At 33.6% G+C, this 24,105-nt stretch overlaps 1 protein-coding gene across 4 annotated transcripts in view; it reads left to right on the top strand.

Annotated features, from left to right (window-relative positions):
* LOC148306313 (tripartite motif-containing protein 3-like) overlaps window positions 1-24,105 on the top strand; it is a 145,872-nt gene that overhangs the window by 32,610 nt on the left and 89,157 nt on the right. The gene's annotated exons all lie outside the window — the stretch shown is intronic.

Here is a 24,105-nt window from a genome sequence, read left to right as displayed (position 1 = left end):
GGTTGAAAAAATATCATTAATCAAACGAGCATTGTAATTATTTATCTTCCGATCCCACAAATATGTGGTAGGTTTATGTACGTACATCCATATCGGATCTTTTAATTGATAATTCCATGGCTCCGAGGAACACCGACGCAAGTCAATATTTTATTTTATTTTTTATTTAATAAAGTATTTTTATTTAAAACAAAAGTTTTTTTAAACATTATTTTAATCCATTTTCTATACATTTCTACATTTACAATCTTAAAAATTAATAACGCAGTTCTCTCCAATAAGAGACTAAGCTCTTGTGCTTGGAGAGGGACTTTCGCTTATTATTTATTGTTATATTTGTTGGTAATAAAATTTAATATTTTTTTTAAAATATATATATATTTTTTAAATTAAACTTTGTTTATTTAGAATCGGCATAAACAATCACAAGTCAATAATGTTTTTGTTAAAAATAAAACAGAAAAACTTTAGGTATACAAATTCTTGTAAGTCCATAAAAAGGTATTTAAGGCAAAGGTTTTACATGATGAAAAAATAAGGCAAAGGTTAAAAACAAGATAAAGAAATAATTATTATATTGGGATATTTTTTTAAAACTGCATACTACAACATATTAGTCATGTCGTAAATTAAAAAATCACCTATTTCATTCTATGCATATTTCCGAACTGTGAAATACAATATACTAAAATATTTTCGAATACACAGGTTTTAGGCTTTCCTGAACAATTTATTAAGTACGCTTGTGACCCGTTGAATTTAGATCAGAAATTAGACTATCCCTGAATTTAGCGGTATTCAGATGTTTAACACGTCTCGATCTTGATCCTTGCGCCAACGTTGTTGACCTTTTCAAAGCATAACGGATTGATTCCTCTGCTGTTTCAATTCCTCGAGCAGAATTCATCTCATCGCTTGCATATCTCTCAACCTTTCACCAACGTCATATATAAAAAAAACTTGATTTTTCAGGAGATCTATTTTAAAGTTTAAGAATATAGTAGAATGTATTGAAAATAAATATCAAGATACTCATTAAACTTTTTACTGTGCAACAGATCTTTTTAGGTAAAACCTGAAAGTTTTTTCATTTTCCATTTGAAAAATATTTAGTAAATTCAAATAAATAATTATACAACACCTTTTCTTCAAAATGCAAAAACAACACTTTCTACTATGTAGCGGGTAAATATTAAGTTAAAAATATGCCGCTTTTGCTGGGATATAGTACATTTTCAGGGCATTCCGAAAACATGCGCAACTGAAAATTGACGATTTTTGATATATGACGTTGTTGAAAGGAGTGAGCGTTACACAAAAAAATCAATGAAGCACATGTACAGTCGTGGACGTAAATGTTCAGCCATCCGTGCCACATTTTTGTACGGGCAAATAATTAAATACGGGCCCTCTCGAAATAAAATATAAAATATAGCACCTACTGCGCTCAAGTTACATTTAGGTAGATATCATACTGCGTAGATATTGCCTCACTGTAGCATGTTTCAGCTGCTAAAACACAATGCCAGTTGTCATCAACCTATTACCCGCGGGTAATTGAATTGGGTATTATCACTCGGGAGAAATATCTTATTTAACATACTCAACCTATAAATGATTGTGTAAGACTCGATTTGTGTTTATAACAGCCGATATAATCAATATTTTCATTCATTTTCATCATTTTCTTTTGCCAAATTCGCTTTCGTAAAAACGATATTTTCGTAAGTTGGTAACGAAAGACGTCACAGAAACCAATCCACACTACTACTATTACAGCTCTATAAAGCAGATACATAAAGGGATACGCCCCATAACACACTAATCACATGGAACTTTTCTAATTTTTTTACCAAGTCTCTCAAAACGTTGCCGATCACTGCTCTATGCATTATTCATCGCGGTAAGTAAACGAGTTCTGTTAGCCTAAGATTAAAAATTATGCATATTGCTGCGTGTTTGAACCCACTAATCATTAAAATAAATACCTGTAATTGTTCCTAAGTATAATTTTAGTAGTTGTATTTATGTTCCGGAAGAATGCGAAAATACGTATTGTTGAAAGCTCTTCATTTTCCCTGCGCGGGGTGAATGTACGACTTCGTGCATTTCGTACTCACGGCGTCTGCATACTTCGTAATAATATGGTACCTATGTTTGAAGGTACGTATATCGGGGTATTTGTATTTTTGTTAAACATTTGGTAATCATTTTCTGCAGAAACTCGGTTATTCGAGCTCACGAACAGAAATTAAACAAAACAATTATTAATTACTGTAAATGGACTTCCATATTATTCTTCGTCGATACTGAAATGTCGAAAATATTATTTACATCTAGATTGGTTCAATTTATGCATTTCGTTGTACATGGGAAATATGTAGGTACTACCAAAATTACAACAACAACCAATGAATCGAAAATGCTTAAAAAACGAAGTTTAATTATTTCATTTAGTTTTGATTATTTCAAACTAATGAAAACTAAATTTATTCTTTATTTTTTATTATTTTATCATAAAGTATACAACATGTGAACAAATTGGCTACGGATAAAGGAAAAAAGTGATAATTAATTCAATTAAATTAAATTAAATAATTCCCAAGTAGAAAAAACCCAGATTTGGGAACAAGTATATGGACACACTCAAAATGTTGTGAATAAAAATTTCGTCAATTGATTTTGCAGTCACTTTGTGCTAATATTATAATCCATCCATTTTTATCTAGTTTATTTTATCTAGTCATAAATTTAACCCTGAAGAGGGCGACAGGTTGTTGCCGAAACTAGTTGGTTAATAAAAATGTGAGTGGATCAAAACACAAAGTATTTTTATTTCTCGAAATAATATATCAATATGATCCACAAAGTTAATGCTTTCAATATTCAAAACATATCCATTTTTAATGTAAGTATTTCTTGATAAAAACAAATAATTAATCAAATTATAAGCTAAATAAAAAAATATATGTTTTCATGCGTTTCCCAGTATGTGAAAAATAATCCGGTGTTCGGATCTTACATACAGATGAAAGGGTCTCTGCTGTACACATTTTTTTCTCAATCCAACATGGATGGCTGTTGTGAACTCATATGTACTGTGTCATGAGATTGATCACATGTCTAGTTCCAAATATTTGAGTAGTGTGATTGTCAATCGTGGTTAGAATGGTGAGTGTTACACGTGTGTAAAGTGACCGCTTAACCGGCCTATGAGAGGTCATAAGTCATAAGCCCTTTAAATTTTCAGACTTTCAGATTATTATTCATCTTTGTTGAGATGTCAAAATGTAATTATTGAAGTATTCATTAAAATAATAAAAAATAAGACCACTTTCAAGTATTTCAAATAGGTCAGTTAGGTCAGTCGAAATAATCGGCTGGTATGTATAAGGACATGCATGAACGTAGAAGAGGTTTGTTTAGACATATTGGTGTGACGTTCTATTCTCTCTCTGCCTACCCCTGTGGAGAAGCGGTGTGATGGTTAGTTAGTTATAATGTTGGGTTAGGGTATAGTTATAGTTTGGGGTTGTGGTCCCGTGGTTAGTGTCGCGGACTCTTAAGTCAGAGTTTCTCGGTTCGAACCCACTCTACCACAATTTGATACCTATTTCTAATAATGATCCGCTTAGGCTTACAGAAATAGTATGAAATTGTAATATCTGTGTAAATAATAAAAACACCAATATTTTTCTTTTTCTCTTGTCAGAAGAAAATTACTAACTTCCCTGCTTAATATTCCCTTTAACTCAATAATTATGTAGAAAGTAATCAAGAATTAGAATTCAACCCCCACGAAATACGTTAAGGGGTCGACTCCCAGCGTACCATTTTCCGCTTAATGTTCGTATATATTTACATTAATTTTGAGGCGATCGGTATAACTGAAAATAGCTACTACTATAGTTTAATTTCCGGTCACAAACGACTCCAACCATTTTCAATTCGGTGCATTCGTATTTGAATCTGCCAATCGATTATTGGACACTGCATAGATTCCGCTGAAAACTCTACAGTATTGTGATAGTATTAACTGAAATAACTGTAAATAACTGGAATATAAGTCAAAAACAAACAATCTAATTTATTTTTATTGTAAATTGAAACAATAACCTTTAAGCAATCACATTTTGCATATCAAAAGCATTGTTAACTTTGTAGTATGGCAATATAACACTCTCCTTATCATTCGTCGTTCATTTGTTGAAACATTTTTCTTCTTTCTCTCTTTCAAAATTTTATTTTTGTTTAAATGTCAGTACGTCCGCCTCCGTTGTGTAATGGTCAGCATGCTCGGCTACCGTTCTGGAGGTCCCGGGTTCGATTCCCAGAGGGGTTTAATAAATAGAAGTGATTTTTTCACTCTAATATTTATTCAATATTACACTGGACTGGTACCTGAAGTGGAGGGCTGATCACCTTTCCTTCATGTGTAATCGATCGAGATAACACTGCGTTTATATGAAGCAGTGCCCTATGCACCATTGGGGTGCGGTAAGGGATTTATTATTATATTAAATGTCAGACCGTAACACTTTTATTTTAATCTACATTTGACCTGATGAATCATTATTCCGAAACCGATATTCACAAAGTAGTGTTTTTTTAAAGTGGTATTACAAAAGGTGAACGATGAATGTTTAATTAGCTATCATATTGTTTGCATATTATTTCCTCGTTTGAGAACGTTTTCTGACGTTGATTGATGTTTAGATCCAATTCGGTGTTGTTTTAGATTCTGTATATTTATGGTACTTTTCTACGTTTAAATCTGTCACATTCTATATTATATTATTTAACTATAATGGAAACAAATACGGAAATCTTTTTAAAAAACATAACTTTTGTATTGAATATGGATACGTTTAAAAAACATCAATATCGATTAGGATGCCTTGATAAGATTAAACATTTTGAAAAATCGTTACGCGCCGACTCTCAAATATACAAAGTCAGTACGCGATCGGTTGCATGGAAAGCCGCGCGTGTTGTCTGCCCATAATTTTTTTTTCGAATACATATTGGAGTTTGGTGAATAAATATTTTTAACTCTACCTTTCTTGTTTTTGAAAAACTTGTTTTTTTTTCAATACAAAAAAATGTTTTAAACAAAAAATGCAATTATTCGACATGTTACCTGTGTTCAAAGAAAATTTTGTTGTGGACCGTTGAATATCTCGTCTCAATATTTTCATAGAATCTTCTTTTAGTTTATAATAGTCATTTGCCATAGAATATTTGTAAAATATGACATCATATACCGGTATACAGAGATGTTTCCTCAGGTTCGACCGAGCGAAGTACCTGATCTTCGTTCCTAACTTAAATGCTGTGTTTCAATCTCTGCCTCGTGTCTGTACTCAATTTATTTGACTCATACCCTCTCCAAATACCGGTGTAAGGTCATGTTTGAGTTTAACGAATGCTGTTTGTTTCTAATATGTGCTTTTATGTGTACATTCCAAGCCAAATACAGTAAACACCCTATAACGTTGAGATAGGTACCGCGTTATTGGAGGGAACGTTATAAGGCGTTAATGGTTTAAAGTTTAAACTTTAAACTGTATTTTTACATTTTAACCAGCGGAAATCACTGAAATGAGTCATTTTAAAATTAAAATACAATTTTAAAATATTTTCCCTTAACGTTCTCTCCTATAACGCGGTACTTATCTCAACGTTATAGGGGGTTAACTGTATAATATTTGTCCGCCTCCGTAGTGTAATGGTCAGCACGCTCGGCTAACCTTCTAGAGGTCCGGGTTGGATTCCCAGGGAGGGTTAAAGTGAATTTTTCACTTAAATATTTATTCAATATTACCCTGGACTGGCACCTGAAGCAGAGGGCTGATCACCTTTTCTTCATGTGTTAAAGATCAATATAACACTGCGTTTATATGATGCAGTGCCCTATGCACCATTGGGTGCGGATAAGGGTTAAAAAACTGTACAATATGTACTCATGTACACTGTTGGTTTGCTGTGCGCTTGCCATAAAAATTGACATTTTCTCCGACCCGTTAGTTTACACCCCGCAGGTAAATTCTGAACTCGCCTTTATTATACCCGCACGCTGTGCAAATATATCTCTTTTCGTCCTAACAACCACGGCCGTGACATCACTAATGTCCAACTTCATTTGTTGCCAATGGCGAACAGGTAAAATGCAATTTTGTGAGGCCCTTCCGCATAGTAATTATCCAATTTTCTGGACTCGAATTGAACCGAAATTTCCGTAAAATATTCATTTTTTTCTGAACACCAATTAAGTTGGGTAACTGCAAGCCGTTCTGCGCGGCTCTAAATGAGGGTCTGTCGGGTATTTTATTTTTTATTCAAGGAGGTCTCTTAACTGTAAAGCTGCGATGCATTTATTACAAAAATGCATCGCAGCTCGACTATGCTTGGCGTGTATTGTAGCAATCGACTAAAATAAAACGTATCACCACTTGCAACGGTTTTCTAATTGCTCGTTATATATATATATATATATATATATATATATATATATATATATATATATATATATATATATATATATATATATATAGAACCCTTATCCGCGCCCCAATGGTGCATAGGGCACTGCTATATATAAACGCAGTGTTATCTTGATCGTTTACACATGAAGGAAAGGTGATCAGCCCCCCGCTTCAGGACCAGTCCAGGGTAATATTGAATAAATATTACAGTGAAAAAAATCACTTGTATTTATTTGACCCCCCTGGGATGCGAACCCGGGACCTCCAGAACCGTAGCCGAGAGTGCTGACCATTACATTACGGAGGCGAACAAATTGCTCGTTACTTGTAAGTAACAGAGATTATTCAAACAGGAATTTTAGAGTTAACATTTTTGCCAGTATACCCACGATATTAGATCTGTCAGTAAAGTTGGCAAGATGGCATTTTATTCTCTCTTTTATACGATCCAGAACATTTCCCTCTTATATCCGCTTAAAAAAGTATTCAGATTACATTGCAAACTGCATAGAGCCTAGAGACGGTGTCGTTCGTAGGGTAATTAGCAGTTATTCGGTCGTGTCTCGGACTTGAGTGAATTATCTGGAGGATTGCGTTCAGTGGCCGCCGACCTTGCAACGTACAAAGGTCGGCCCGCTTCTTCCCGTATTCACAGTCGACCGGAAATTCCCCACTCGGTGGCGGGTGACGGTTATGTATCCTCTCTTGAAAACTCGAGAGGAATGAGAGAAAGAAGAGGAGATTACTAATGATCCTGGTTAATAAGACATGTTTTAGGTGACATTTCGATTTCTATAAGAGAAATTTCCATAATATATATAAAAAAGAAACTGTGCAAGTTATTGGTATGTTTAGTCATAAATTAAACCCTGAAGATAGCAATAGGCTGTTGCCGAAACTAGTTGGTTGTTAATAGAAATGCGAGTGGTTCAAAAAACAAAGTCTTTTTATTTCTCCAAATAATATATATTATTTTTATTCTTATTTTGTGATGAACCTATCAAATACAAGTTTTTCTCAGCTGGCCTGAGGCATGGAATGATCCCCCACATTTAGCTTATTTCTTTGAATAAGAGCTCTAGTTCAGCCACGGTCTGGTGCCCCCGTGGAGATCAACCAACGGTCGGCGACTGCATCTGTCTGGGAGACAATGATAATAAATAATAATATATAATGCCGTGCAAGCACATTTTGCGGCAGAATTGTCGTAAATCGTCACACGACCGCAGAATAAAGGAAATGGTCTCATCGTTTTTACAGAAATAAAACGATAACCAATACATTGAACTCGTTTATAAATACCTAACCTTATTGATTTGGCGTTTAATTTGTAGAACTCCATTTTTATTTATGTATTAATTGTTAAATCAAACACTGATTTTTTTGAGTCTACTAAGTTGTATTTTATTGTTAAAAAAACACATAAAAAGACTAAAAAAAAATGTGTTTCATTTTACAATAAATACATGAACAATAGCTTATTATTTTTAATAACAACATAATGCTTTTGTTTTGCAATATTGATTTATATAAAAGGATGAAAGCAGACTGAATGCAGTCGAAATGCGATCCCACAGACGAAGATGCGACAAAACGATATATTATAGATGTTCGAAGGTTGAAATAAGGCAAGAATGGAAGGCTGAGATAAAATTAAGAAAAGTGTGTTGAGATGGTTTGAACATATCGTAGTGACCAAGTGCATTTTTTACAAAAACGTGATCATTGATTATTTGATATCTTACTAGCTTAATATTGCCCTGAAAACATCCCAAAGGATTTTAAACTTGGAAGTATAATATATTGACTTGGTAAAAATGACTAACTGCATTGATGTTTATTTTGTTGCCAAGCAAAAGTGACTTAAATGGCCATCCTGAACACTTAACGTTTTGTCACTACGATATGTGGAACGAATGAGTGAGGAATGAACGGTTAAACGAATTTATGAGGCGAATGTAGTTGGAAAAAAAGAAGTAGAGGAAGACCAAAAAAAAACTAGTCACGATCAGGTTTGTCAAATACTTGAATGCGGCCGGATCACGAGTCGAATCGAGGAATCGTTGGAAGTGTATGAGTACATGCATGAATGTGGAAGAGGCGAAGAATGTTTGCAAAGACATAGTGGTATGGTGTTCTATTCCCTCTGCCTACCCCTGCGGGGAAGCGGCGTGATAGGTAGTTCGTTATTTATTTTAACATATTATGTTTATCTTTTTACTTCGTGCCCACCTAGTAGACTTGAATAAGATTGAATAAAAATAAATAATAAAATGTTTTTTTTTTCTCACGTTTTTTTTCACATTATACACGCTTCCGGTAGGTAGCAATCAACGTATTAAATTTCGTATTGTTTTATCATTACTCTAATTTACAGTTTTCATGGTGCTAGAATTCTAGTTAATTTTGTGTGTGTTATATATGTCTACACGGTGTGAAAATTTTCGATGAAAATTTTTACCTTAAACGTGTATTTAAACGAGCTTCACGACAAAATGATTTATCGATTTTACAAAAACCTTTTATAGAAAGTCTTTGGGTTCGTGATGTGTGTATATTATAATTTCATTAATTGACTCGGCAGTAACTTTGTAATAAAATCTATCCATTTTCAATTTAAGTTTTTACTTGGTAATAACTTAAATTGAAAATACCACTGTTTCTTAAAATCCATTATGACGCGTATTTTAATGCATTCCCCTCTCCTTATTTATAGAAGTTAATTATTCATTATGTTTTAGTTTACATTTAGACCTGAAGATGTATATGACAGTTTATTGTTTATTTTTAAAACCTGTAAATGACTTTTTTTTATATTTTATTATATAATGTTATTTTTGTATATATTCTGTTGTTTTCCAATAAATAAAAAATAAAATAAAAAAAGTTGGAAGCATAGTTTCTGAAACTAGTCGTCATAAAATAAACTCAAGTGGTAAAAAACAAGTGTTGTCATTTCAAATTTCATTCCTTATCACTTTCAAACACCGTGCGAAAATTTATTATAATTATTTGTAGGCGTGGAAGGCGATTAGCGGAATAATAGATCAATATTCTTCGGAAACTAAAAAAAAAAGTTAATGTCGAGATTTTTTAATATCTTCATAAATGAAGAAGACTATGGACGTCTGGGGATTTACGGGGCTCACGACCTGTCATTGGTTAGTTTAAGTGGTCACGCTGGGTAACAATCACCATTCTACCCATAATTGTAAATTAGAAGGGTGTGGTTGTACACACCTCTCAAATTCAACTTACTAATCATCACACTGCTTCTCCGTAGTATGTACTGATTTTTTCCAATATTTATTCTTTAAAAAAAGCAATTTCCGATATATCGCTCACTCTTTTTAAAAACGTCATATTACATTACGAAAAACTTGATTTTTTAAGAAGACCGTTTTTAAAGTTTAAGAAAATAATAAAATGTATTAAAAATAAATATCAAGTCACTAATTGAACTTTTAACTGTGCAACAGATCTTTTTAGGTAAACACCTGGAGATTTTTTTTTTCCATTTGAAAAATATTTAGTAAATTGAAAAAAATTATTAATCAATACATTCTCTTCAAAATGCAAAAACAACACTTTCTGCCCTGTAGCGGGTAAATATTAAGTTAAAAATATGCCGCTTTTGCTGGGAAATAGTACATTTTCTGGGAATTCCGAAAACATTTACAACTGAAAATTGACGATTTTTGATATATGACATATTCTGAAAAGAGTGAACGATATGTGTGTTTCTCTCGCGCAGCCGGTCGCTTACTGAATTGTATATTTGAGAGTTCACCCTTAGTTTCTTGGAATGGCCTCTAGTGCACCATATATTGTCCGATTCGTGACCTTATTGCAGTCTATCGTGTCCGCCATTCGCCGCGGGCTTCTCATTTTCGTCATCTTATCTACTCGTTAAAGTAAACTTAATTGCATCAGACGGTAGTTTGTCGGTAGGACTGATAAAACTAACAATCATTGTGATTAATTATCACTATCGTCTATATTTTATGAATACTTACTGATTGGTATATGGTTTATTATCGTCGAGCTGGTGCCGGCTACGCATTTCCAATTGACATAGCAACTACTACTGCATCGGCGATAAAACTTCTATCAATTTATTACCTAATGTTAAGTATGCTCTAATGCAGTGCTCCGCAAAGTGTGTGCCGCGGCACACTGGTGTACCGTTGGTGATTAGTTGGTCTGCCGCGGAAAAAGTCACTTACCAATAAACGAGCAAGAAGAATTCGTGGAGCTAAAAACTGATCGGACATTGAAACTGAAATTTTCCGAAACAGAGCTAGCTCATGATTAAAGAAAACACTTTGTTTTTTACCACTTGAGTTTTATTATAGACTACATGTTTCAGAAGTTAAACTTCCATCATTCAGGTCTGTATAATAACTAAAATATAAAATATAAAATTGTCCTATAAATAAGGAGAGGGAAAGTAAGGGGAAGGGGTAAGTCAAGGAACGGAGTTTGAAAACAAAGGAAAAATGGAGAGCAATGGCGAGGAATTTTGAAACATATATATTATTTAATAAATTATTATTAGAATTTAGGTTTTTTTGTATTTCTAAATTTTCAAGATAATTCATAATTTGGCTTTTATATGGAACAAGGTGTAATAATTTTAATTTATGAGAGTGAAATGAGTGATTAGTATCTATAATATGATTTGCAAATGAGCTAGCTCATGTTTGGCTGTGTATAAAAAATGAATATCCACTGCTTTCAAAGCGTGCTATTGCAATTCTTTTACCGTTTACCACAACTTACTTGTGCGAATTGGGATTTTCGACTCTTAAGTATTAAATTTTGACTCTTGACTACTTTATAAATTTTTATTTGAGAATATCTCTTTTGAGAACGCCCGAGGACGATCAACGAAGAGACGAGAGCAGCCTTATCAACAATTGCTCCAAATTTTGATCGCCCATGCTGAATTAAGCAGACTTACATTTTGCATTAAACATTTTTTTATAACCCTTATCCGCACCTAATGGTGCATAGGGCACTGCATCAAATTGACGCAGTGTTATCTTGATCATTGCTTACATGAAGGCAAGGTGATCACTCTTGCGCTTCAGGAACCAGTCCAGGGTAATATTAAATAAATATTACAGTGTTAAATCACTAATATTTATTTTCACCTCCCCCCCTGGGAATCGAACCCGGGACCTCCAGCACGGTAGCTAAACACGCTGACCATTACACCACGGAGGCGGACAAAGGCGAATATATTATTAAACATAATATATAATATATATTTTAGCATTATATTAATTTTAATAATAAATCAATATTAAATAAACGTTGTTTTTATCTTAAGTGCACCTCTAAATTTTCTTGATTTGGCTGGTGTACCTTGAACAGAAAAAGTTTGCGGAACACTGCTGTAATGTTCGTGAAGATGGTGAATAGTTCGTAATGTCGATTATTCATTTGGCTGGTTCTTCCACTTCAACTTACTCATATCTGTTATTAAATAACAAATTATAACAATGCTGAAATGCTGACAGTGCCTAGTGAAACGTAAAATTCCTCAGACCTCGCTTTGCGTCGTTTCGCTTTGCGCTGTTTCAAACTTTTACTGTTGTCTTGTTTTGTAAATATTTTTCTTTTTTTACATTTAAAGACTGAATGAAAAATACGGTAACCTATCTTTGATCTACGATACAAAGTGGGAAAATTTTAGGGAAACCTAGTATTATTACGACTATTATACGATTTTTATTGGCGTTATTCATTTCAAAACCTGACAGTGTGACAAGCCGCTGACAACTGGACATGAAATAGTGCAGCATTTATTTGGACCAGAGTCGGAAAACCTGACTCGGTTTCTCAAGCACTGTTGCCGACCGAAACTAATGCGAGACGCATTATGATTATTTATTGAGGAAGAGTCATAACCATCGCTCGCGACTCAAAGTGACCTTTTTATTATCCAGGAAGACGATTTGTTATTGTCTCGATCCTTATTCATATCGACAAAGCTGATTATTTTCCACTCTCATTACGTACTGTATATTATTATTTATGAAAGGGAAATATTTATGAAAATCTCACTACTAATAAAACGAGTTTCTTGGTGGGCTAGAATAAATACAGTATCGAACAGATTAATTTAAACAAAACTTTTTTGTTGCATTTTCGTAAAAAGTTTTGTAAAATCTTTTGTTTATTAGTTATATCACAAATTAATACTTAATATGATCTCTTTTGGGCTCAATCGAAGATTTTACTCTTCTTTGCATCTATTCTATAAGGTTTTAGGCACGTGGATGCCATTTTTTCGTCTCGAAATCATACCAGAATTATGGACAAATTGAGCTGTTCCACCGTAGTGCAATCAATTTTGGAGAGCCGATTCTTACAAATTTCCGATAGATTTTCAATAAGTTTATGTCTGGAAAAATTCTTGACCAGTCCAACACAGTTTATTGTTTTTGTGAGAAGAATTTCATAGAATTTAAAGGGGGTTAAATCCTGCTGAAATATTCCATTACCATTTGACCTTCGTTTTTGTATATCTAGTAGTATCTTTACCGGTAGAATTGGGTGATACTTCTCGCTATTCATCATCTCAGTCACTGAAAGAAGCAGGCCCCAAAACATTTTTTAGAGGGTGTTGAAATTACCAAATTACGTTACAATAGATTAAATACATTAATTACATGTATAACAGACTTCAATAATTGTTACATATTTTATTTGAATGTATTTTTATTAATAAAATACTTTTTAGTAGACTCTAAAAATCAGTGTTTGATTTTAAAATTTAATATAAAAATTAAAATGGACTTCTAGGAATTAAACGCCAAATCTATAAATACATATAATAGACTTCTTTCAAATGCATATCTAAACATAATTTATGTTGATCTTCGGGGTGGTCCACGGGTCATTTGGCAATCATTCTTCAAAGCGTGGCACATCCTCGGAGGGAGAGTGCTATAACCATATTAAATAATGACGAATCGGGCTATAATTAACCGTAATTCTCTCAATATGGTTACCACATTGTATTGGCCTATTCAAGGGTCGGCAACGTATGGCTCGCGAGCCAAATATGGCTCTTTAAGCAATATTTATGGCATATTCTTTGTCAAATAAAATTATTTTTTTATTTTATTTGCAATTATTCTGTGCATATTAGATTTATTTCGGTTGAGTGAGGAGGGATGGCGCCGTTTAAGCACATAAAACCTTTCTCTTGTTAAAAATGTAAACATTGAAATGAAAACAACCTTTGAACAACCACACTAGTTTCAAATTCCTTTCATGTTCAATATACCGATAAAAGGCTTGTTTATTACCCAACATACCTATTTATAGTAAAGACAACCATTCTCATACATCTTTTAATCATTCAATGAAATTATTGTAAATATAAAATTGGCTCTCCAAATTTTTTAAAACCGTTTTGCTATTCACGTTTGGCTCTTTTGGTCCAAGAGTTAAAAAAAAAACCTAAATAAATATGTTTTTATTTCAATCGGTGTTGGGAACGGGAGGGAAAATCTAGTGTGGGCCAATCAGGAACTTCTCAGCATTTCTCTCATCTCGCTCATTGCTGGGAGGAAACCACGTTGCACTCCTCAGGAGAAGCCGGACTGTTGGCTGTCATCAGCAGATCTTCCGTTCCACTAGAAGAGGGTTCGGCATTTTGTGTCCTAGCTTGGGTCCAAGAGGTTGCCGACCCCTAGACTATTACGCTACAATCGCGATTCAACATGTACATAGACTAGATCAATATAATGTAAATATTACTTGGCGGTTTGTGCCTTATGTCTTATGTTTTATGTTGTCCTGGTAGTGAAGGATGATTTTTTCATGTATTCCCATTGTATCCAGAGTTTGATGTATTGGATTTCGACATCGGTGACCGAGGTGTAATGTCAATCCGAGAATATTAAAGTCTGCGGTTAGATAAAACGAACGCAAGCGTCACTAAGCAGAAACAGACTAAAGAATCGGTCTGTGGGCAGGAATCATACAAAGGGGATAAATAATGTGTCAATTTTGTAAGCGCTCATTGTATGCTATTTCATTTGATACTTCTCTTGCAACATACTCAAAACGTTCTTCGACGGTTATAAATTATTACAGTGAAACCTCGATATAACGGACTAATTGGTGAGGGGAGAGGGGGTGTATGTTAAAGCTGAAAGTCCGTTTCGGAAATATATATATATATATATATATATATATATATATATATATATATATATATATATATATATATATATATATATATATATATATATATATATATATATATTTATATATATATATATATATATATATATATATATATATATATATATATATATATATATATATATATATATATTTTTTTTTTATTTATTATTTTTTTTTTTTTCTTTAAACCCTTGTCCGCACCTCAATGGTGCATAGAACACTGCGTTATATAAACGCAGTGTGATCTTGATCGTTTACACATGAAGGAAAGGTGATCAGCCCTCCGCTTCAGGCACCAGTCCAGGGTAATATTGAATAAATATTACAGTGAAAAAATAACTTATATTTATTTTACGCCCCTTGGGAATTGAACCCGGGACCTCCAGAACGGTAGCCGAGCGTGCTGACCATTACACTACGGAAAAATATATTATAAATAAATCAACATTTTTTTTTTTAAATATGAACACTGTTTTTAGATATAAATTATCAATACAAAACACAAATAAAATTATGCTTATTATCTTCGGTCGAAATAATCGGCGGGTATGTATGAGGAGATGCATGAATGTGGAAGAGGCGAAGAATGTTTGCAAAGACAGAGTGGTGTGGCGTTAATTCTCTCTGCCTACTCCTGCGGGGAAGCGTGATGGTTAGTTAGTTTGTTATTTAATCTTCGGACACTCGTCGTGAAGTGACGTTGCTGTTTAATAACGACGCGCTCGGTTTCGGTAATCCTGCTTTGAAAAAGCAATCAAGTTTTGTTTCCACTTTTGAAGTTTTGAGACATAATTTGTGATTATCATGGCCGCTGAAAATTGTTTTCATGCAGCGACACTTGAATTCAAGCATGTATCGGCTACCGTTCTGGAGGTCCCGGGTTCTATTCCCAGAGAAGGGAGGTCAAATAAATGTAAGTGATTTTTTCACTCTTACATGTATTTAATATTACCATGGACTGGTAGCTGAAGCGGAGGGCTGATCGCTTTTCCTTCATGTATTAGCGATCAAGATAACACTGCGTTTATGTGATGCAGTGCCCTATGCACCATTGGGGTGCGGATAAGAGCTTGAATTTTCGTAATATCCGAAGTTCGTCAAATAGAGGTTCGTTATATCGAGGTTTCACTATATTTTTGTAGAAAATTCATCATCCGTCATTTTGAACTGGTAACATGTACTATCTTCAATAGGTAGGAAGGCACCTATCTCCACCTTTTTTTAAGTATTATCTCAATAGTAAGTGAATGTTTGCCTGCCCACTAGATATTGCCGAACACTTGAAGATTTTAAGAAACTCATATCTCACGCCCAATAATATTTTAACATAAATCCTAGTTATCAATACGGTGTATAAATACAGCTAGCTCATTAAAAGAATAAAGCATTTTGACATATAGCTCACTCCTTCAAGAACGTCATAAATAAAAAAACTTGATTTCTCAAGAGAACGTTTTTAAAGTTTGAAAATATAACACAACGTGCTAAAAATAAATATCAAGCCACTTATTGAACTTTTTACTGTGCAACAGATCTTTTTATATAAAACCTGAAGGTTTTTTCTCCATTTGAAAAATATTTATTATATTTAAAAAAAATAATTTAACAATACGTTTTCTTCAAAATGCAAAAACAACACTTTCTGCCCTGTAGCGGGTAAATATTAAGTTAAAAATATGCGTCTTTTGCTGGGATATAGTACATTTTCTGGGCATTCTGAAAACATGCACAACTGAAAATTGACGATTTTTGATTTATGACTTTCTTGAAAGGAATGAGCGATATAGATACTAGCTACAGAATCGTTTTTATGGGTCCATTACACCCAATGTCATGTATTTTAATGGTGATGACTTGTTATTTCTAGTGCTTCATTTATGTACAACTCGTATTTTTTTTTAATCAAAACTAAATGCAAATTACTTAATTATTTTTTCATACGGCTTTTTACTCTTTTAATCCCTACAATGTAATTACATATTCAATGACGTATTAAAAAAATCAATCAATCAATCAAATGCTAAAAATAGCTAGATTTATTATTTCTTTGAACTTTTAGTTGGTTAAATACCACTATTTCTTAAAAATCTATTGTGGCACGTGTTTCGATGCCTTCCGCATGATTTTAAAACACCGTAATGCATGAAAATGACGCGAAATGCATCGAAACACGTGTCACAATAGATTTCAAAAAAAGAGGTATTTACCAAGTCAAACTTGAATTAAAAATGAATAGATATTACCACAATGTGTCCGCCGAATCAATTGATGAGAATATTAATTATAAGAAAAATAAAAACCTGTCTCTTTTAGTAGTAAAAAGTATTAACAAGTCTTTCCGTAATTAACGTCTTTCATTAATTCAAACCGTTATCCGCACCCAATGGTGCATAGGGCACTGCATCATATGAACGCTGTTATCTTGATCGTTAACACATGAAGGAAAGGTCCAGGGTAATATTGAATAAATATAAAAGTGGAAAAATCACTTTTATTTATTCGAGCCTTCCTGGGAATCAAACCCGGGACCTCCAGTGTGGTAGCCAAGCGTGCTAACTATAACACTACGGAGGCGGACGTCGGAAAGTCTTCAGTTACTCATTTATTTCGTGCGGCGTTGTCTGTACCAATCAGTTCCTCTTGGCAGAGTATAAAGTATGTTAATGTCTCTATAATTTTTATTTAGATTCAGATATCCCACTTGTGGCCAATGAACGCCGCACGTGTGAACTATCTCTCTCTATAACGGTTCGTACCTATTCACACGTGTCGCTTGATCATGACTTGTTCAGGTGGATTTTGTACTGTAATACGAGGATTGTATCATGGTGGACTGCACGCTGTATGCCATGGTATTGGTACTAAGTTACTTTATGTAACTTGAGCCCGAAGCAGTGGTACTATGGTATGTTGACACGCGCAGAGTGCTCGACAAACACAGCTGAGGATCTGACGATTTCTCCTCTGCCGTTGGAGTGGAATATGAGATCGATGTTAGGGGTACTGAATATTTCTATTTTAAGTTACACGATATAATTTCTACACATATCGAGGGATTAAGAATGAATCTCGTAAGTAACAATTTTGAAAAATATATTTTTTTACAGAAATGACTGATACATTATTATTTCTTGCAAAAGTAGGTGTCAGAGCTCTAAACCTATCAAAATTTCACTCAAACTTGTGTTGTGTTGGATTGTGGTCCTGTGGTTAGTGTCGCGGGCTCTTGAGTCAGAGTTTCTCGTTTCGAACCCCTCTACCGCAATTTGATACCTATTTGTAATAATGAACCGCTCGGGCTCACAGAAATAATATGAAATTGAAATATTTGTGTAAATAATAGAAACTCAAATAACTCTCTTTTTATTTTATTTTTTCGTAAAAGTAGGTATTAGGGCTCTAAGCCTATCAAACTCACAACATTAGTTTCACTCAAACTTGATTGTCTTATGTGTCAAGTCGAATTTACATCTTACAACTTAACCGCAATATATGAAGTTATAGACGTACCTTTAAATATAAAAATAAATCACTTGAAATGTTTATATTTTCGCCTATTGATAAGAACATCTGTAGTTCTCGAAACTAGTTGTGTTAATATTAATAAACTCAAAAAAGTGGTCTTATTTTTTCTTATTTACGGTCATCACTTTTTTTCACGAAATAAATGCCAAATCATTGTTTGCATAAATGTGGTAACTGGAAAATTGGTACCTTTTAAGCAGTAATGGAGCTGACGAACCAATAGGAATGTACTGAAAAATCAGAGATAAAGGCTCTATAAAATGTGGATATATGGAATTCACAACTTCATCATTTTTAAGGTCGTTTTAATGGGACTAGTGTGGTCAACCATAGCTAGTAAAAATGGTGTTACTGAAAATTTGGTATCTATTGGTCCTAATTAAGCTTGGACATACCGCGTTGACCATCACTGTTCCTAGCCCTTTGATTAGTATACGCATAGGAACAATAAACTGCTCGTATACAAATAACACCGCCGCTCCGCACTGCGGTGTCTTAAATTACACGGTTCAATACGCTTCGAGTCGTGTTGGGCAACCGGGCATATTAATTCTACTTTTTTTTTGACATCTCAACATAGATGGAGAAGAATATGGAAGTCTGGGCATTTACAGGGTTCACGACCTGTCATATGCTTGGTCAAGTGATTACTTTACACGCGTGTAACATTCGCCAATTTTACTTATGATTGACAACCACAATACTCAAATTTTAGGAACTCCTAGATATATTGATCATGAGATGTAAAAAAATGTAAAAAATAACTCCTCAGTGGAGATAATCCAGATTTGTGAACAAGTATTTGGACACATTCATAATGTTGGAAATACTAATTCTTCATGGACTTCCAGCATGGTAACCAATTTTACTAACCACTAAACTATGGAGGCGGGCAAAAAAACTTTGAAGTTTCAAAGAGAAATGTTTAATTAAAAAAAAAAAGCACCTGCAGATATCGCTCACTCCTTTCAACATCGTCATACATAAAAAAACTTTATTTTTCAGGAGATCGTTTTTAAAGTTTAAGAATATAATAAAATGCAGGTATTCAAAAAATATCAAGCCACTAATTGAATTTTTCACTGTGCAACAGATCTTTTTAGGTAAAACCTGGAGGTTTTTTCTGCATTTGAAAAATATTTAGTATATTTAAAAAAATAATTAAACACTACCTTTTCTTCAAAATGCAAAAACAACACTTTCTCCCCGTAGCGGGTAAATATTAAGTTAAAAATATGCCGCTTTTGCTGGGATATAGTACATTTTCTGGGCATTCCGAAAACATGCACAACTGAAAATTGACGATTTTTGAAATATGACGTTGTTGAAAGGAGTGAGCGATATGTCAGCGTTTCAACTCTACACGTGGTCAATTCACACAGGTTGATACGAATGTCGTATTTCAAGAATTGTTTCCTACCGCCATCGCGTCGAAGTTGATATACAATGTTCAAAGTGAATTAATTATCGGTCAGTCACTTTCGCTGCAGCCGTATGAAGTTAATGCAGTTAGCAGTAAAACGGTCTCGGAATAGATCCATCTGTCGTAATATTGCTCTCGGTTGACTTTTAAACTATGGTAACTTCAAATTGAATAAACGATTGAATGTGTTATTTTTAAAACCAATGAATTTCACAACATTTTGAGTGTGTCCAAATACATGTCCACAAAATCTGGATTATCTCCAATTACAGGAGTTATTTTCATATTATTTTTTGACATCTCATCAAAGTTGAAGAAGAATATGGAAGCCTGGGCATTTACGGGGCTGACGACCGTCATAGGCTGGTTTAAGTAATCACTTTACACACGTTACCAATGAATTTGTTCAAAAGCATTTCTTTTCATCTTATTTTCGAGTGATCCGAACCTAATAAATTTAACCCCGTTTAATTGAAGCAATATAACTTTGATCGTAAATTAATTTAAGATGAAGTGAACAGTTAGATTATGATGTGATATGGAAGTAATTGCCATTTTTTTACTATTATTTTTGTGAAAAAAAATCTGAGTGTAGCATTTTTTTTATTTCTTTTTTTTATTAACATAAATTGTATACATTTATTTAAATCACAATTTTAAACATATTTTTTTAAAAAATTGCAGAGGCCCACCAAGCCACCTTGTGTGTCACAAAATATTAATTTTTTATTACATTTGAATCACTCTTTGGAGAAACAGTCTTTCTTCGTAATGATGTAATTTTGAGATAATAAAGATTATGATCTGTTTATTTGACATATCATAGGTGTCTCAACTTGAAATGAAACACGTATCTTTTATATTAAAAAAGATGGAATTCGGAGTATGCCCTGGGATGTTCAGACTTCCATCTTCTTTCATATAAAAAGAACGATAGATGTTTCGTTCATTCGATCAAATTGAGGCAACTATAATATTGATATATCATCCGTAGAATGAATAATCCAGTGTCTGATACTAATAAAAAAATAGTAATAAATTGTTAATTTGATCATGGATCATTATTTTCATATTTGTTATCATTATCATTTCAATTTTTGCTATGCTTGAATTAAATACTTATATTGGTTATCTCGCACTGTATTACGTGAACTAATAAATTTTTCTCAAATAAGTGGTACATTTTATTTACTTTTCTTGTTTATTATGCTATGAAATGATACTTGAAGCATGAGCCGATCACCATGTCGTTACGAGGACTGAATAAAATACACGTGGAGCCGATAAACACAGCTAAGTTTGGAGTAAGATCCTTACAATATATTGCCTGTACCCAAATTAACCAGCTGCCTGACGTATATAAAATAGGGTACCTATAACTAACGTGACCATTTTTAAAATTCGGTTTAAGACTCGGTTTTTTTCAACAATGGCAGTCATATTCTATCCTTATTTCCTGTAATATGTTCATGAAATTTTTTGTTTAACACTATTTTATCCTAAAAATGAAAAAAATATGTTGTTCAGGCTTTCTAATAACGGGACGGTCCCGTTCGAATCGGGATGTATGCTAACTTTAGGTATAATCCAGTCTGGGATCCAGAATGAATGAACTGAAAAAATACTTTATGGAAAGATATTTGCGTTACTGATTAGTTATGTTTTCTCTTTTTTTCCTTTAGTTAAATGAATGGAAAATTTGTTTGCAATTTGGAGTTACCGCGTTTCGCCAGTAGCCGATGGAGAGTTGATGCACCGCGCGCGCTAAACTAGGCGACCCATATCCATTTCCTCAAACCATTCCATTTAAGACATCATAATATTTTTATTAACCTTGTTAAGTGGATGAAAGCTCGCGGCTGAAGCCTTCTATTACGAGCTTATTCAGTCTGACGGGAGTCGACATGTCGTTCAACTTAACTTCACTTTACTTTACATATAAAAAATGTGTACTGGTACCGTGCTATGTAGGTACTTTTCAAATACGTTGACATGTTGATTATTTTGTATTATTTTTTGACATCTCATCAAAGATGAAGAAGAATATGGAAGTCTGAGCATTTACAAGGCTGACGACCGTCATAGGCTGGTTTAAGTGATCACTTTACACACGTGTAACATTCACCAATTCTACCCATTATTGACAACCACACTACTCAAATTCTTGCAAGTTCTACATATATATATGAACCAATTCAGAAACCTTGTTCTTGAATCACTAGAATTTCACTAGAGACATTTATTGGTTAGATGAAAAGAAGCTTTTAATTGAGCAGAAACTCTTTTATTAGTATGTGAGGTCCGAATCCTGGATTATAATCACACACATGAGAAACGACAAGATGTCAAAAAATAATAGGAAAAATTCAATGTTGGGAACCACTACTGTTCATGCCAAAAATTGTGTATTTTTTTATAACAATTTGTTTATTAAAATTGTAGGCATAAATGTATTCGAGAAGAACAAAGAGACGCAGTTCATTAAGTTTTAAATGTTAACAATATTGTCCCCACCACATGCAACGCCTTTAAATTCGTAATAATTCGTATAAGGGGTGGAGGACCAATATTTTTGTGCTCAAATTAAATAATATTCAAACGTGTATACGCCGCGCTCGCTCTGTTTCTGTTGGTGTCGCTTTGTTCTTCTCGCCTTAATAAGTTTTGTAATTTTCGATATATTTGTGTCCCTTTGTTCTTGTAACTTTGTATTTTTTTATAAATAAACAATTGTCTTCATTTGCTCGTTTCCGTCTTCCTCATCACAAGTCGCTCACTCCTTTCAAGAACGTCATAAATCAAAATACTTGATTTTTCAGGAGAACGATTTTAAAGTTTAAAAATAAAACACAATGTATTAAAAATAAATATCAAGCCACTTATTGAACTTTTTACCGTGCAACAGATCTTTTTAGGTAAAACCTGAAGGTTTTTTCTACATTTGAAAAATATTTAATTTATTTATAAAAATAATTAAACAATACATTTTCTTCAAAATGCAAAAACAACATTTTGTGCCCTGTAGCGGGTAAATATTTTGTTAAAAATATGCCTCTTTTGCTGGGATATAGTACATTTTCTGGGCATTCCGAAAACATGCACAACTGAAAATTGACGATTTTTGATTTATGACGTTCTTGAAAGGAGTGAGCGAAGTGTTCCAGTTACCAGTAACAACTACTCTACACTAATATTGTATAGTGTGGTGGGTGATATCGATTTTCGTTCCGAAAGCGCAGTGAGGTGACCCACTTCCCAGTTCGGCGGGGTCGAGGATACCGTGTCGGTACTTGCAGATTTGTGCGAGATGTAAACGGCAAATAATGTAATTTCGCCATCCGCCATAGTGTGCTTGAATCGTCGATTATATAACGTGTAACGCCATGGCGTTTGCCAATATTGCACACATTGCGGAACCGCCGCGACATTTTTGTCCTCTGTTTTCTCTCCAATACAAACGGAAACAGCACAATATTGCCCAATATTATTTTTAACAGCCAGCTTGGCATCTTTATTAAAAATTATGATCACTTTCCACCAGCAAAATAATTTCTATGTCATATTTAAGACGTATTTATGACTTATAATTTTATTTTATATTATGAAAACGTTAAGACCCAATGTACGATAAATCGCAACTAAATTTTCTCTCATCCCAGGTATATTTCACGTACTTGATTTTTTTCCTTAAAACATATATATTGAAATAATTAGTTTTTCTTCGAAATAATTATATGGTTCTGAAAAGAAATGAGTTATTGAAAGTTAAGGAGGTTAAAAAACTATAAAAACTGTTTTTCTATACTTACATATTCTAAAAAACAAAAAAAATAAGCCAATCATCGTTTTAAAACGCTAACTGACGTGCCGGAAGGCAAAATTCCGTGTAATTTCGTGAAGTGGACAAACGCTCATAGGCTTTAAATACTGAAAAATCCGAGCATTATAACAGAGCAGTACGGCTGTCCAAACTTAAAACACAGTAAGGGACATTTTTTTTTTAGTTGTTTTTTTTTTGCATTTTTGGACTAAGTAGAATCTACTTAGTCCAAAAATGCAAAAAAAAGTACTATAAAAAATGTCCCTTACTGTGTTTTACTGTGTTTGGACAGCCGAGTAGGAACGATATGTGAAAGTTAAAAATTAATTACATTTAAGTATGCAAATCACCATCAAATGGAAAGTGCATCGGGAAGATTCTAATAATTCAATCGGCACGTACGAGCCATAATCCATTATTTAAGGTCATTATCGTTAATTTAATTACATGCGGGCTAGTACGGAACCTACCACTAGTGCGTAAGGGGCTTATGGAATACCTATACTTGCTGGAAGAACTCGGGATAAAGAAAGAATTAAGGCCCAACACACGATAAATCTCAACTTAATTTACCTTAACCCTAGGTAACTAAACATTCGTCCACGCGACGACGCCCTTCTCCGAAAAAGTCAGGTGCACTTACT

The sequence above is a fragment of the Brachycentrus maculatus genome, unplaced genomic scaffold (assembly GCF_059751285.1).
Source record: "Brachycentrus maculatus isolate JH-2025_06_01 unplaced genomic scaffold, ASM5975128v1 h1tg000244l, whole genome shotgun sequence".
NCBI classification, from domain to species: domain Eukaryota; kingdom Metazoa; phylum Arthropoda; class Insecta; order Trichoptera; family Brachycentridae; genus Brachycentrus; species Brachycentrus maculatus.
Note: the sequence above shows the minus strand (reverse complement) of the source record. Positions and strands in the feature narration are given on the sequence as shown.